Source organism: Gopherus evgoodei, chromosome 1 (genome assembly GCF_007399415.2).
Source record: "Gopherus evgoodei ecotype Sinaloan lineage chromosome 1, rGopEvg1_v1.p, whole genome shotgun sequence".
Lineage (NCBI taxonomy): Eukaryota > Metazoa > Chordata > Testudines > Testudinidae > Gopherus > Gopherus evgoodei.
In genome coordinates, this window is record NC_044322.1 from 98,161,159 (window position 1) to 98,174,427 (window position 13,269).

Genomic DNA, 13,269 nt, shown 5'->3' on the forward strand with positions numbered 1-13,269 from the left:
CAGCAGCAGGAGCTCTGGACCCTTTAAATCCCTGCCCCAACCCCACAAAGCTCCGGGTTCCCGCAGCCCCGGGCCCTTTAATTTGACCCTGAGGGCTCCCAGCCAGCTCTTCAGCTGGGAGCCCCTGGTTGACTTAAAATCAAGTATCACCTCTCCATCCCCAACCTTCCTTTTTGGCCCACAGCTGTTTTGGTGGGGTGGCACTGGGGAAGGAGTGTTTGTTTCTGCAGGGCTGGGCGGTGCTGGGGTGGAGTGTTTTTCCGCTGGGCCAGGGAGGCATTTCCCCAGGAGGTTTCGGCCCTCAGCTGTTTTCTTTGGAGTAATGTGGCTGGCCCTCGTCGCTTTATGAGTTGTGCAGGCCTGGACTAGAGTAATGATCACATAAATGCTGCCATCTACTGACCACTATCCAATATAACAGACCAGTGGAGTAATCTGTTTAACTTGCCATAACAAGATGCAGGCACTTCCAAACTCTCAGAAAGGTGAAAAATCCTCATTATGCATTTAGCCAGTTTAAACAGTTGTGCAGTGCTGCACATTGCAGAGAGTGAAGAGAATTTCTGTTTCTCACAGGGAATTAGGTTATGTCATAAAATGTGAGGTTTGATTGTCAATATTACAGAATTACAAATATTGTTAAAGGTTCTATCATTCATTTCAATTTAAAGCATCTATCCATGCTGTTTTTTCTCTCCTTTGGAACAAAAAAGTCTAACTAACTATAATATTTTGGCCTAGTCTACGCTGGTGGGGGGATATACCTAAGATATGCAACCGTAGCTGAAGTCTACATATCTTAGGCTGACTTATCTCGCGTTCTCACGGCATGGGGTTGATTGCCACCGCTTCCCTGTCGACTCTACTTCCACTTCTTGCCACAGTGGAGTACAGGAGTCAACGTCAGAGTGATCTGGGATCAATTTATCGCATCTACACTACGACAGAGCGATCACTACCCCAATTAGCATATATGTATCCATAGAAATATTAATGCTCTTAGTCTGAATTTAATTTTTAATTTTTAATTTCATAGTTTTTGTCCTCATATTGTGTGATAAAACTAAAAGGAGAGTGATCACTGTGACATACTGGGGCACTATCCAGACTGATGGATAGCTGTGTCGCTCCTGCTCATTACAATGCCTTGCTGCTGTAGCCTCCAACTGGACTGCTCACAAACAGCCTCCAGCATATAATACACCCCCAGACCCAGATGTTCACCCAGAAGTGTATGTATTTGTACTACTCAGCCCTTAAGTACATTAAGTCCAATGTTCTGTCTAATTTTTTACATCCATGCGGAATGAATTTTGTTATGTGCCCTATCGACAAGCAGACTCACCCCTGCAGCACCATCTGCTAGTGAGGCCTGGGAATTAGCTCGTTCCAGCTCTGGAGCGCCCTCTGCAGGCCAGTGATCTGCCTGTCCTCTGGCCCCCATGTCCCTCCCAGGACCCAGTGCCAGTTACCTGGGGTGCTGCCCCCTGTCAGTAACCTCTCAGTCTTACAGTCTCCCTTCCCTGGGGAATCCCCACCACTATTCCCACCTTGCCTCATTATAAGGCTACTGCTAGTCATTGTCTAGCCCCTACGCCCTGGGGCAGACTGCAGTATCAGCCACTCATCACTGGCAAGATTGGGTTTGGATCTGCTACCTTTGCCTACCCTGGGCTGCCCTCTGCAACCCCCAGTACCTGTTGGCCTTCAGTTAGGCCACAGCCTAGGGTTTTCCAGGCTGGACTCTCCAGCTCCTCTGTCTTTCCCCAGCCTGCTCCACTCAGGTACCCTGTGTCCAGCTCCCTACAGCCAAACCCATCTCCCACTACAGCTAGAGAAAGACTGTTTAGGCTTCTGGCTCACAGTCTGTTATAGTGGCCAGCTGGTCCTGATTGGGGCATGGCCATAGCTGAGCCTACTTTGCTCAATCAGCCCAGGCTTCTTGCCCCAGCCCTCTCCTGGGCTGTTTTAAGCCCTTCAGGGCAGGAGCAGGGGACCACCTTGCTACAGCCTCAGTATGGAGGTGATGTGTGGTGGGGGTGATGCTGAGGGGTTTAGCATGTGGGAGGAGGCTTGGTGCAGGGGCTCTGGCTGGGGGGTGCAGGCTCTGGGGGAGGGGCCAGGGATGAAGGGTTTAGTGTGTGGGAGGGGGCTCAGGGCTGGGGCATAGGAGTGGGAATGAAGGCTCTGGCTGGGGGTGCAGGCTGCTCTGGGGCCCCTGAATTAGATAAAACAATAAAATTATTAACTACAATGAGAGACATTTTAAGTGAGTGTAAATAAGAAATTGTTGCAAGAAAAATAAATATAAAATGCAGCTGGTAGCTAATTTAACAAACTATATTAGATTCAAAGCAAAGTTTTCTCACCACATGCTCTCAGCTGTCTTGCTGACCAAGCTCTTTAGGTCAGGACCACTTCTCCAGAGTCCAACAGCTACTTCCTTTGTTTTTTTCAGGTGAATGCAGTGGGCAGAGAGAGGAGTTGTGTGTGTGAGACTGGCCCTTTTTGTAGTCCTGTCCCCCCTTTGAGAAGCATTTTCAGTTGGGAGCAAGGTGACAGGCAGGCTGTGTTTAAGGAAACTCCCTGCTGTTTCTTTGCTAAGATGTAGATTTTTTTTTCCCCTCCTACCTCCTTTCTTGCCAACGAATGGCCACTTAGGTAATGGTCCATCAGTGTTGTTTACACCTGACTGAGCCATCAGTTTGCTCTTTGTCTTTGAGGAACTGGTTTGGCCACTCCTCAACTTTTCTGGAAAGCATACTTTTCTGGAAAGCATACTCAGTTTATGTTTATAGCTTCACATATAATGTTGCTGTGTGCATTTTGCTATTATATTAATCAGCAGATTGAGTTTTAAATGTCTCACAAAGCATACCTTGTACAAACATTATTACAGTAGTCTAAGGTGTGAACCAGAGGTGTATTCTGTCACATTACTTTTTCACTGTACCTTCCTTAGTCGAGTCAGCTCTTCCTTGTTAAGCTTAATAATCCTACTTTTTGCACACTCATATGGAAGGTCCACTGTACTTGTAACCACTGATCAGGTCTCTACTGTAGCTCTCTCAAGGTGATGCAAACAAAATAGTAGTGACAACTCTTATTAGGACTTTTTTTCTTTTGCCAAAAGCTTTGTAATAAATTGGCTCCTTGAAAGAGGAGAAAACCTTTCCAGCAAGAGCATCTTTTTCACTTTGGGGGGTGCTAAAGAGGGCATCTTTTTCACTTGCTGTTGTAGTGGATTTCTAGAAGGCCATATTTTCAGTCCAACTAGGGTTTAGTTGCAAGGAGACTAGCTTTTCTTGGTAGTAGCAAGCCTGGAGACCAGGATTTTTCCTTCCCTTGCTCTGTGGGGAAGTAGTAACCTAGTTTATTCTTCATGCATAGCCAGAGCAAGGAAGATGTAATCCCCCTGGAATGCAGAAGGAATCCTGCAGTTCACTTTAAAATGCTGGAAGAACTTTTCTGAAAAGATGATAGTTTAGGAGTGCTTTTTTTTTTTTTTTTTAATTTGGCTTAATGTTGATGGTGACCTTTATCATCTCATTTTGAAGAAAAATAGCACAGTCCAAAATAGTGCCCCATGTAGGGTGACCAGACAGCAAATGTGAAAAATTGGGTTGGGAGTGGGGGTAATAGGAGCCTATATAAGAAAAAGACCCCAAAATTGGGACTGTCCCTATAAAATCGGGACATCTGGTCACCCTGCATGCTGAAGTCAAGAATTGCATCATGCTGACAAGTGTCCTCTTTAAAAGCAGCAGAGAATCTTGTGGCACCTTATAGACTAACACGTTATGGAGCATGAGCTTTCGTGGTGAAAGTTTCTCTTTGGTGTTCACGATCTTTCTACCTTCTTTGTTTAGAGCTGATATCCTTGTGTGAAGTAGGTAAATCATTTCTCTCATCTCATGGTCCTCACAGATTGAGCTTTTCTAAATGTCTCATGACTGAATTCCCTACCAATGCACCTTCCCTCTTCCAAATTACACAGTACTGCTCAGAGCAGAGTAACAACAGTCTTCCCATTACAGCTCCGTGTTAACCATATTCTTATAAAATAAATGTGACTGCTTTACAGGATGTCTGATCTTTGTTTGACTGAAAAGTCTGTTGAAACAAATGCGAAGCAGGGCATTGCATGACTTCATAAATAAGTTATTGGAATATCTAACTCAGGAGCACACACGAGAAGTGACTATCTTGATTTACTTGCTTTTGTTAACTGCTCAATAACAGTGAGTTCAGTGGAGCTCCAGGTAGAGGCAGTTGTATGATTGGGGCTTTAATGAGCAAATAGCTAAAGACAGGTAACAAAGTACAAAGTTATTAAGTATATGAAAAGGAGCTAGCAAAACTGTAGATCCAGTAGACCAGTGGTCTCCAAACATTTTTGATCGCGCACCCCTATCACTAAAAAAAAATTTTGATGCCTGCACTCCCCATAGATGTATATTTATTTATGTATAAATTATATACATGTACTACTATACTAATATATTGTATACATTATAAAACATAAAAATAGAAATTAAAAAAGGATGAGATAAAGATGAAATAAATATTTTTAAATATTTTATTGTATTTATTAACAGTAACAAAAGACCTTTTTGCGCTCTCTCAAAAAATTATTAATATTTTGTAGTGAAAGCAGTGTGATTGAATATGCTTCATTATTTCTGAAAATCTTGGTTTAACACTTTGTGATGCAGCGATTCGAAGGTCTGGATTAGGGTTAGGGTGCGGGAGGGCGCTCAGGGTGGTGGTGTGGGGTCTGGGAGGGAGTTAGGGTGTGGGAAGGTGCTCAGGATGGGGGGTGCGGGAGGAGGCTCGGGCTGTGGCAGGCAGGACGTGCAGATCACTTACCTGGGGCAACTCCTGTTTGGTGCAGGAGGTGTGCAGGTGGCTCTGCACAGCATGGTACCGCCCCCATGTCCTCAATTCTGGGAGCTCCCCACCCCACCCCCAGCAGGGATACCCGCAACACAGGGGCTTTAGGGGCTGCAGGGCCCTGGGCTAAGGGGGCCTGCAGCTCTAAAGCCCCTTTCGGAATGCGGCCCTGTGAGCATGAGCCAGAGGACTCAGGAGGAGCAGGGGCAGCTGCACAGCCAGCGGTGCTTTCCCCTTCAAAGCGCTGCTTCTCTCTAGCTAGCTCTGAAGGGGAAAGCACTGCTTCTTTCCGGCTGCTGGCTGCCCCTGCTCCCCCACGGGCCAGAGGACTCAGGGCAACATTCCGAAAGGGGCTTTAGCCCAGGGCCCTTCAGCCCTAAAGCCCCTGTGTTCTGGGTGGCCCTGCCTGCGCGGGGGCGGGGCAGCTTCCTCGCTCGCTCATTCCCTCCCTCCTCCGGCCACCCTTCCACCCCCTCTCTGGCAGTGCTCCTCCTGCTGTGCCCCCAAGGATTGTCTTGTGCATCCCACTTGGGAGACCACTGCAGTAGACTACTAAAATTTTGGAACCTGTCCTTCAAGTCTTTAAACTACTGATCAGAAAGGGAATTGCAGACTCAGAGTATGTCTACAGTACGGGATTATTCCAATTTTACAGAAAACTGATTTTTGGAAACATATAAAGTTAAGAACACGCTGCCACACACGAAGCACGTTAATTCGGTGGCGTGCGTCCATGAACTGAGGCTAGCGTCGACTTCCAGAGCGTTGCGCTGTTGGTAGCTATCCCATAGTTCCCACAGTCTTCCCCACCCATTGGAATTCTGGGTGCCTGATGGGGCCAAAAATTTGTCACGGGTGGTTATGGGTAAATGTCATCAGTCAATCCTCCTTCCGTGAAAGCAATGGCAGACAATCATTTCGCGCCCTTTTCTCTGGATTGCCCGGGCAGATGCCATAGCATGGCAACCATAGAGCCCGTTCAGCCTTTTTTTAATGTCACCGTATGTCAACTGGATGTTGCTAACAGATGCTATACTGCAGTGCTACACACCAACATCCTTGCCTTTGCAAGTTAGCAAAGATGGTTACCAGCTCTACTGTACCGTCTCTGCTGCTTTGCAAGTTGATAAAGAGCGTTACTAGTTATACTGGTACCATCTGCTGCCTCGGTGAGGTTGGTCAGGGGCGCATGGACAAAAATGGGAATGACTCCCTAGGTCCTTCTCCTCTTTAAGTTTTGTCTAATGGAGAGTTGGTCCTGCCTAGAATATCAGACAAGCCTACTAAAGAACCAGAGAGGCAAATGGCTGCTCCGGGTCAGAGCCCCAGACATCTCTCAGAAATGATGAGCTGCATGCCATTCTAGGGGGTGCCCCTGCACCAACCCCATCCGTTGCTTCCCTCTTCCCCCACCCTCCCCGGGCTACCGTGGCAGTTATCCCCCATTTGTGTGATGAAGTAATAAAGAATGCATGAATAAGAAACAACACTGACTTTATTGCCTCTGCAAGCAGAGATCAAAGGGGGGAGGGGAGGACGGTTGGTTTACAGCAAAGTAGAGTGAGCCACCATTCTGCACTTACTCAGCCTATAGCTGAAAATGGGAATCTGTGACAAACACTAGGATAGAAGAACAGGCAGGACTGAATCTCCATTTCTGTGTGGGCCTTTGGTTGACACTGGTAAAATACAAAATGTCCCAGGATATATATGTTGGGGAACAGTTCTAAATGGCAGCTTAATTTTTTTATTTGCAGCAAAATGTAGAGGTCTAAGTATCTGATTGTGAGCCCTGGTAGCAAGGGGTAGGCACAACTGCGTGGTGATGCTGACTGGGGAGAGCAGCCTGAGGCAGAAGCCTCCAGCCGCCATGATATTCCAGGCAGGACTGAATCTCCATTAGACAAAACTGGAGTCATTCCCATTTTTGCCCAGGCACCCCCAGACAGCCTCACTGAGGCCAGCCAGGAGCACTCACGGGATGACGATGATGGATACTAGTCCTACTGTACCGTCTGCCATGCGCAGGGGAAGGGAAAGGGATGCTGCTGTGTAGCGCTGCAGCACCGTGTCTGCCAGCAGCATCCAGTAGACATATAGTGACATTGAAAAAAGGCGAGAAACAATTTTTTTCCCTTTGCTTTCATGGAGTGGGGGAGCCTGACGACACATACCCTGAACCACCCATGACAATGTTTTTGACCCTTCAGGCTTTGGGAGCTCAGCCAAGAATTCAGTGGTTTTTGGAGAGTGTGGGAACTGTGGGATAGCTACAGTCATCAGTCACCCCTCCCTCCGTGAGCGTCCATTTGATTCTTTGGATTTCTGGTACGCTTGTCTCAGCTCCTTAAGTTTCACGCAGCACTGTGTTGAGTCCCTGTTGTGGCCTCTGTCCATCATGGCCTTGGAGATTTGTTCAAATGTTTTGGCACTTCATCTATTGGAACGGAGTTCTGATAGAACAGATTAATATCTCCCCATACAGAGATCAGATTCAGTATCTCCCATACGGTCCATGCTGGAACTCTTTTTTGATTCTGGGACTGCGTGGTCACCTGTGCTGATCCTCTCTCCACGCTGGGCAAACAGGAAATGAAATTCAAAAGTTCACGGGGCTTTTCCTGTCTACCTGGCCAGTGAATCCGAGTTCAGATCGCTGTTCAGAGCGGTCATAATGATGCACTGTGGGATAGATCCCGGAGGCCAATACCGTCGAATTGCGCCCACACTAACCCTAATTCAAAATGTCAATACCGATTTCAGCACTACTCCCCTCATCGGGGAGAAGTACAGATATCGATATTAAGAGCCCTTTATATCGAAATAAAGGGCTTCGTTGTGTGGACGGGTGCAGGGTTAATTCGGTTTAACGCTGCTAAATTTGAGATAAACTCGTAGTGTAGACCAGGCCTCAGTGTATGTGTAAGTAACAAGGCTTTTTAGTATTCATTTTGTTCATTTTTTTTCTTGACTTGTTTTTATGCGCACAGTTATATTTGTGATAAAAATGAACTTTTTGAGAAGTCATCACTTTGTTCAAACATCTTCTGTTTTGATATCTGACTACAAAGAATAGCTCTGGATGGACTTTATGATGAAGACATTTGCAAAGAAATCACCGAGTTGCTCTGCAACATCCTTACCTTTCTTGTTTTGATGTTGCAGAAGAGCCAAGTGATTTCGTTGCAACAGTCTCCGGGACCACAGAGCTGTTAGTTGCTGGCTTAAAAACAAAAGTTACTGTCACAGATTAAAAAAAAAAGAAAGAGAGAAGATATTTGATTTGAAAAAACTGGTGGTGCTACAAAAAAGCTGTTAATTTTCCATTGCAACTATACCAGTAACTGTAAAACCAAACCCACATTGTACAAAAACAACTTTAATAGGAACATGACTTCATAGCCTCAAATTTGTAAATTATCTTTATGAACAGTAGTTCAAAGTTTTCAAGGAGATATTCCATATTACCATAAAATGAAGTTGGTTATAATGTAGTAAGTAATGAGGACAGGATTGTATTCGTCCAAGAGTTATGAATATATTTTAAGAATGAAGTGACTGAGTTACAAAAAATAATGCAAAAATATAATTTATTGTATTGGAGGACTCAAGGATAGACAAATACATTATGTTGCAAAAATGCTCTATGACGATCCTGCAAATTGCAGATCAATTAGTCTTATATGGGTAATAAGTACCAACTTGTATGTAGGATGATAAAGTGATGATACATCATGATAAAGTGCCAGACTGTACAGAACACAAGAGCGTATCTGTTTAGTGACACAGCTTACCAAGAAGATGTCTTCCTGTTGCTTCACTCTGTACTAGTGTCTTCTTTAATGCAGAGTAGGAATAAATAGTCTATTATTCAGCCTGGCAAAAGGTTAACAGGTGATTGCACCGATGAACTGTAATAAGATGTGTGCTGTTCAGTATATTTATTAGTCATCTGGAAAAGGGGTGAACAGTAAGGTAGCAGAATTTCAAGTTGACAGAAGTATTTAGCTGTTGAAAGAGAAGATTGTGAGGAATTTAAGAAAGTTAAGTGAATGGGCAGAATGATGGATTAAATTTATTGTTAGCAAATGCCAAGTGGTAAATACTGTAAGAAATTGTTTGAACTATGGCTGTCGATTACTCGCAGTTAACTCGTGATTAACTCAAAAAAATTAATTGCGATTAATCGCACTGTTAAACAATAGAACACCAATTGAAATTTATTAAATATTTTGGATGTTTTTCTACATTTTCATATATATTGTATTTTGTGTAATTGAAATCCAAGTGTATATTATTTTTTATCATTTTTACAGTGCAAATATTTGTAAACAAAAGAAATTTGTATTTTTTAATTCACCTCGTACAAGTACTGTAGTGCAATCTTTTTGTCGTGAAAGTGCAATTTACAATCTAGATTTTTTTTGTTACATAACTGCACTCAAAGACAGAACAATGTAAAACTTCAGAGCCTACAAGTCCACTCAGTCCTACTTCTTGTTCTGCCAATTGCTAAGACAAACAAGTTTGTTCAAATTTACAGAACAATTTACAGTAAATTCCTATTTACAATGTCACCAGAAAGTAAGAACAGGCATTTGCATGGCACTTTTGTAGCCGACGTTGCAAGGTATTTATGTGCCAGATATCCTAAACATTCGTATGCTCCTTCATGCTTCGGCCACCATTCCAGAGGACATGCTTCTATGCTGATGATGTTAGTTAAAAAATGTGTTAATTAAATTTGTGTCTGAACTCCTTGGGGGAAAATTGTATGTCCCTGTTCCGTTTTGCTCACATATAGCTAGCTACAATAGCTGTATCAATGCTTATGCCTTAGGATATGAATGAATGAAGAACTACTTGGGATTAGGAAGAAAATACTCCTATGGGCACATTGCTAATAATATGAGGCATCTCTCATCTTCCTTTGAATCATTTAGTACTTACCACTTTTTAAAGCAGGATAGCAGACTAGATGTCCTGATCTGGCATGTCAAGTCTCATATTCCTAGCTGTCATGTTCCATTGTAATGATGCATGACCTCCAGTTTGTGAGGAAACAGAAGTGTTATGGAAAGATGATTCACAGCCTTAAGGGAAAACTCTTTGTCTTCACATATAAGAACTTTTTTTAAAAAGGAATTCTAATTTGAAGAAAAAAATCAAGCTCATGATTATCTTTTCCCACAATCTTTCTGCAAAAATTAGAGTACAAGTTCATCAACTGAAGGCAAAATATTGTGTATTGGTGTATTATTCCAGGTAAACACTGACATCTAAAAATGGTTTAATTAGTCAAGTTTGTTCTCTCCCTTCATGCTCATTGTTTGAGGAGAAGATGTAGGAGTGGGGAAGGTGCCTCTCTGTTGTTAAAATTTAAACCACTGGATTATCATAGTGGATAAGCAGAGAGATTTACTTCAGAAGCACAATGTAAATTATTAAACAGGACAGTAGATCCCTGTGTGACTCCAATTCTTTCAAAAGATTAGGCTGAACTAATTGTTGCATACATTAACCCAGGTAGTAAGACCTGTTTGCTTTTTTCCCCAGTTGAGGCTCAAGGGAATTGAGTCTGTACTCACCAGGGAATTGGTGGGGAGAAGGGAAGGATAAATTTCCTCTTTGTGTTAGATTCACGGAGCTTGAATCTGTTATCTCTCCTAGTGTACCCAGGGTGGGAAGAGCTGGGAGGAAGAAAGGACGGGAAGGGAAATGGTTTATTCCCCTTTGTGGTGAGATTCAGGGAATCTGGGTCTTGGGGTCCCCAGGGAAGGTTTTGGGGAAGACCAGAGTCTATCAGGCGCTCTACCTAAGTCGTGATTGGTGGCAGCATATCAGATCTAAGCTGGTAATTAAACTTAGGGAAATTCATGCTAGTACTCATATTTTGGACGCTAAGGTTCAGATCTGGGAATTATACTATGACAGCCCTCTTCCTCAGTTTGTAATGTGGCCTGCTGCTACTCCTCAATAATATTTCCCTTCAAAATGCCCTCTGTCTGGCCTCTGTGACTGCGAAGTGAGTGAAGGTTCAGCTGCCAGCAGTGGACCAGTAGATGGCGAAACAGACAGTAACTCATACCCAGCACTTCCAAAGGCGAGGGGCTAATCGGGCTAGAGCTTGTAGGGGTGATGTTGTGAAAACCTTTGTGCTGTTCTGAGAAACAATTTCGAAACACAGACTGCATCTCACTGCTGTTGTATTCTTAGCAACTTATAAATCATGTAAGTTATCCAATAAAGACTCCCCTAAACCTAGATAATTCGTTTAAAACTGAACATTGATTAACATCTGTTTTTTTCCATAAAGACCTTAGAGGAAAGTCCAAATGAAGATAGAATTTAGCAACCCTGCTTTAAATGAATTACAGTAATGTTTTTACCTGTAACAAAAAATAAGTCATTAACAGTTTGTAGAATTACAATTCTGATTACTAGTAACTTGATTATAATCTAAATCATGGTTAAGAGTAATTAAAGATGACATTTATTACATTAATGAAATGAATCAGATAAAATATCTTGCCAATACATACACATGGCTTTATTCTTTTCACATTTATACTTGTATGAAACTAGAATTACTCCTGATTCTCACCAGCATGAGAGGAGTATCAGGATTTGAGTTTATTGGCATAGTCAAGTGTTCAGAAAGCAACATGCAATGGAAATTACAGTGGAGGATTTTTTATTTCTCATAATAATAGTTTCTTTCTGCAGCATTTGATAAATTGACCACAGTATATTGTTCTGCTTTGGAGACATAGCAAGGGTTACTATGATTACTCCTGCACTGGGTGAGATCCTTCCGTTCAGGCCACATTATGAATATAATGGGCAACGTCTTGTCTCCAACAGACCACTTGCCAGACTCTATTTGATCACTTATCTTGTTCTTTCTATAGTGAAGCTGCTAGGAGAGGTCATGAGACATTGTCTCAACAGTCAACCATATGCACATGATACCAAGCTCTATTTTACTTGCAGTGCTGATAGCAATGTTACATAACTATTCTGGTGCCTGGCCAAGATTAGCAAGTGGACTAAAGGCAGCTGTCTGAAGCTAAACCAAATCAAGACAGAGATGATTTTGATGGAATGAGGGGATGGATGCCTTTTGAAGACCTGGAAAACAGTGTAGCATCTTACATTTTTGAATGAGTCTGCCCTCAGATTACCGAATAGCTTTGTTCTGTGGGAATTCTCTTAGGCTCCTCATTTTTTCTGGGCATGCACAGAGTTAAGTTTGCCATCTGTGGCTGGTAATAAGGCTTACACCCCTTGCTTTCTGTTACTGACCTGGCAATGATCCATGCCTTTGCTGCTTCCAGACTAGATTATTACAGCTCACTTTATTTAGGAATTAGTACACTGCTGTTAAAGCTCTACCTAATCCAAAACACAGCAGCCCACCTCAGCAGCAATGGCTGCTAAGAACACATCACCCTTGTGCTCTGCTTGCTACATTGACTCCCCATAGGACATTAGCTAAATTTAAAGATGACAAATGTGATTTTAAGGCCCTCCAGATGTTTAACTAGACCACTTAAGAGTGATGCCTCTTGCTAAGGAAACACAACTTTCTTCCAGAGTTATGCCCTACAGAAAAGAAAAAACTGGCAACAATTTTTTCTTGTGAGACTGGGGAAACAGAGCCGTCTTGGCATCTGGCCCAAGACTAAGACCAAGGAGGTAAGGATGACCTTACTGCCTTTATGAGTATGAAATTCACTCCTTTAGCTTTGCCTTTCCACAACATCAGCAACACATAAGAAAAGAGGAAGAGGAGTAGCTCTTGCATGCACATGCTAAAAAATATTCTTGCAACCTCTTGGGGAGGAGGAGGAAGAATTTTCATGCACCTTTTGAGCTCTTTCTTATTTCCAGTTTGTTTGAGGGCATATTCAGATATTAAAGTGATGGGTGGGTGCTAGAGAAGAACCTAATAGAGAACACTGGAAGATTTTTCTCCAAGTATATTATATTTCAATTTGACTTCAAGGTCTATAAATTGGGTGCTGCTTCTCATCTGAATCTAGTCTGCATTAGAACTAATTATAGCCTTTTTTACATAATGCATTAAATTACTATGCGAGAAATCATTAAAACAATCAGTTGTTACTCATGGTAAAATGCCACCAGGAAATTAAGTTTAAAGTAGGTTTTTTAATAGACCATGTAATTCAGTGCTAGCTCTTTATTTTATGGAAGGATAGTGTCTCATTAAATATTTGAGAAAATATATTAGAATAAGGAAAAAAGAGTTAAGGGGCACATTATGTAAGACTTTTCTTAAATAAACTATTATGTAGTTGGACCAGTGCTGCAGTCCTTACTCAAGGAAAACTAGCATTTTGACATGAAGTTAGT

The 13,269-nt window shown here is 42.7% G+C and overlaps 1 protein-coding gene across 4 annotated transcripts in view; it reads left to right on the forward strand.

Moving 5' to 3' along the window:
* UBAC2 (UBA domain containing 2) overlaps nucleotides 1–13,269 on the forward strand; it is a 181,367-nt gene that overhangs the window by 79,570 nt on the left and 88,528 nt on the right. The window lies entirely within an intron of this gene.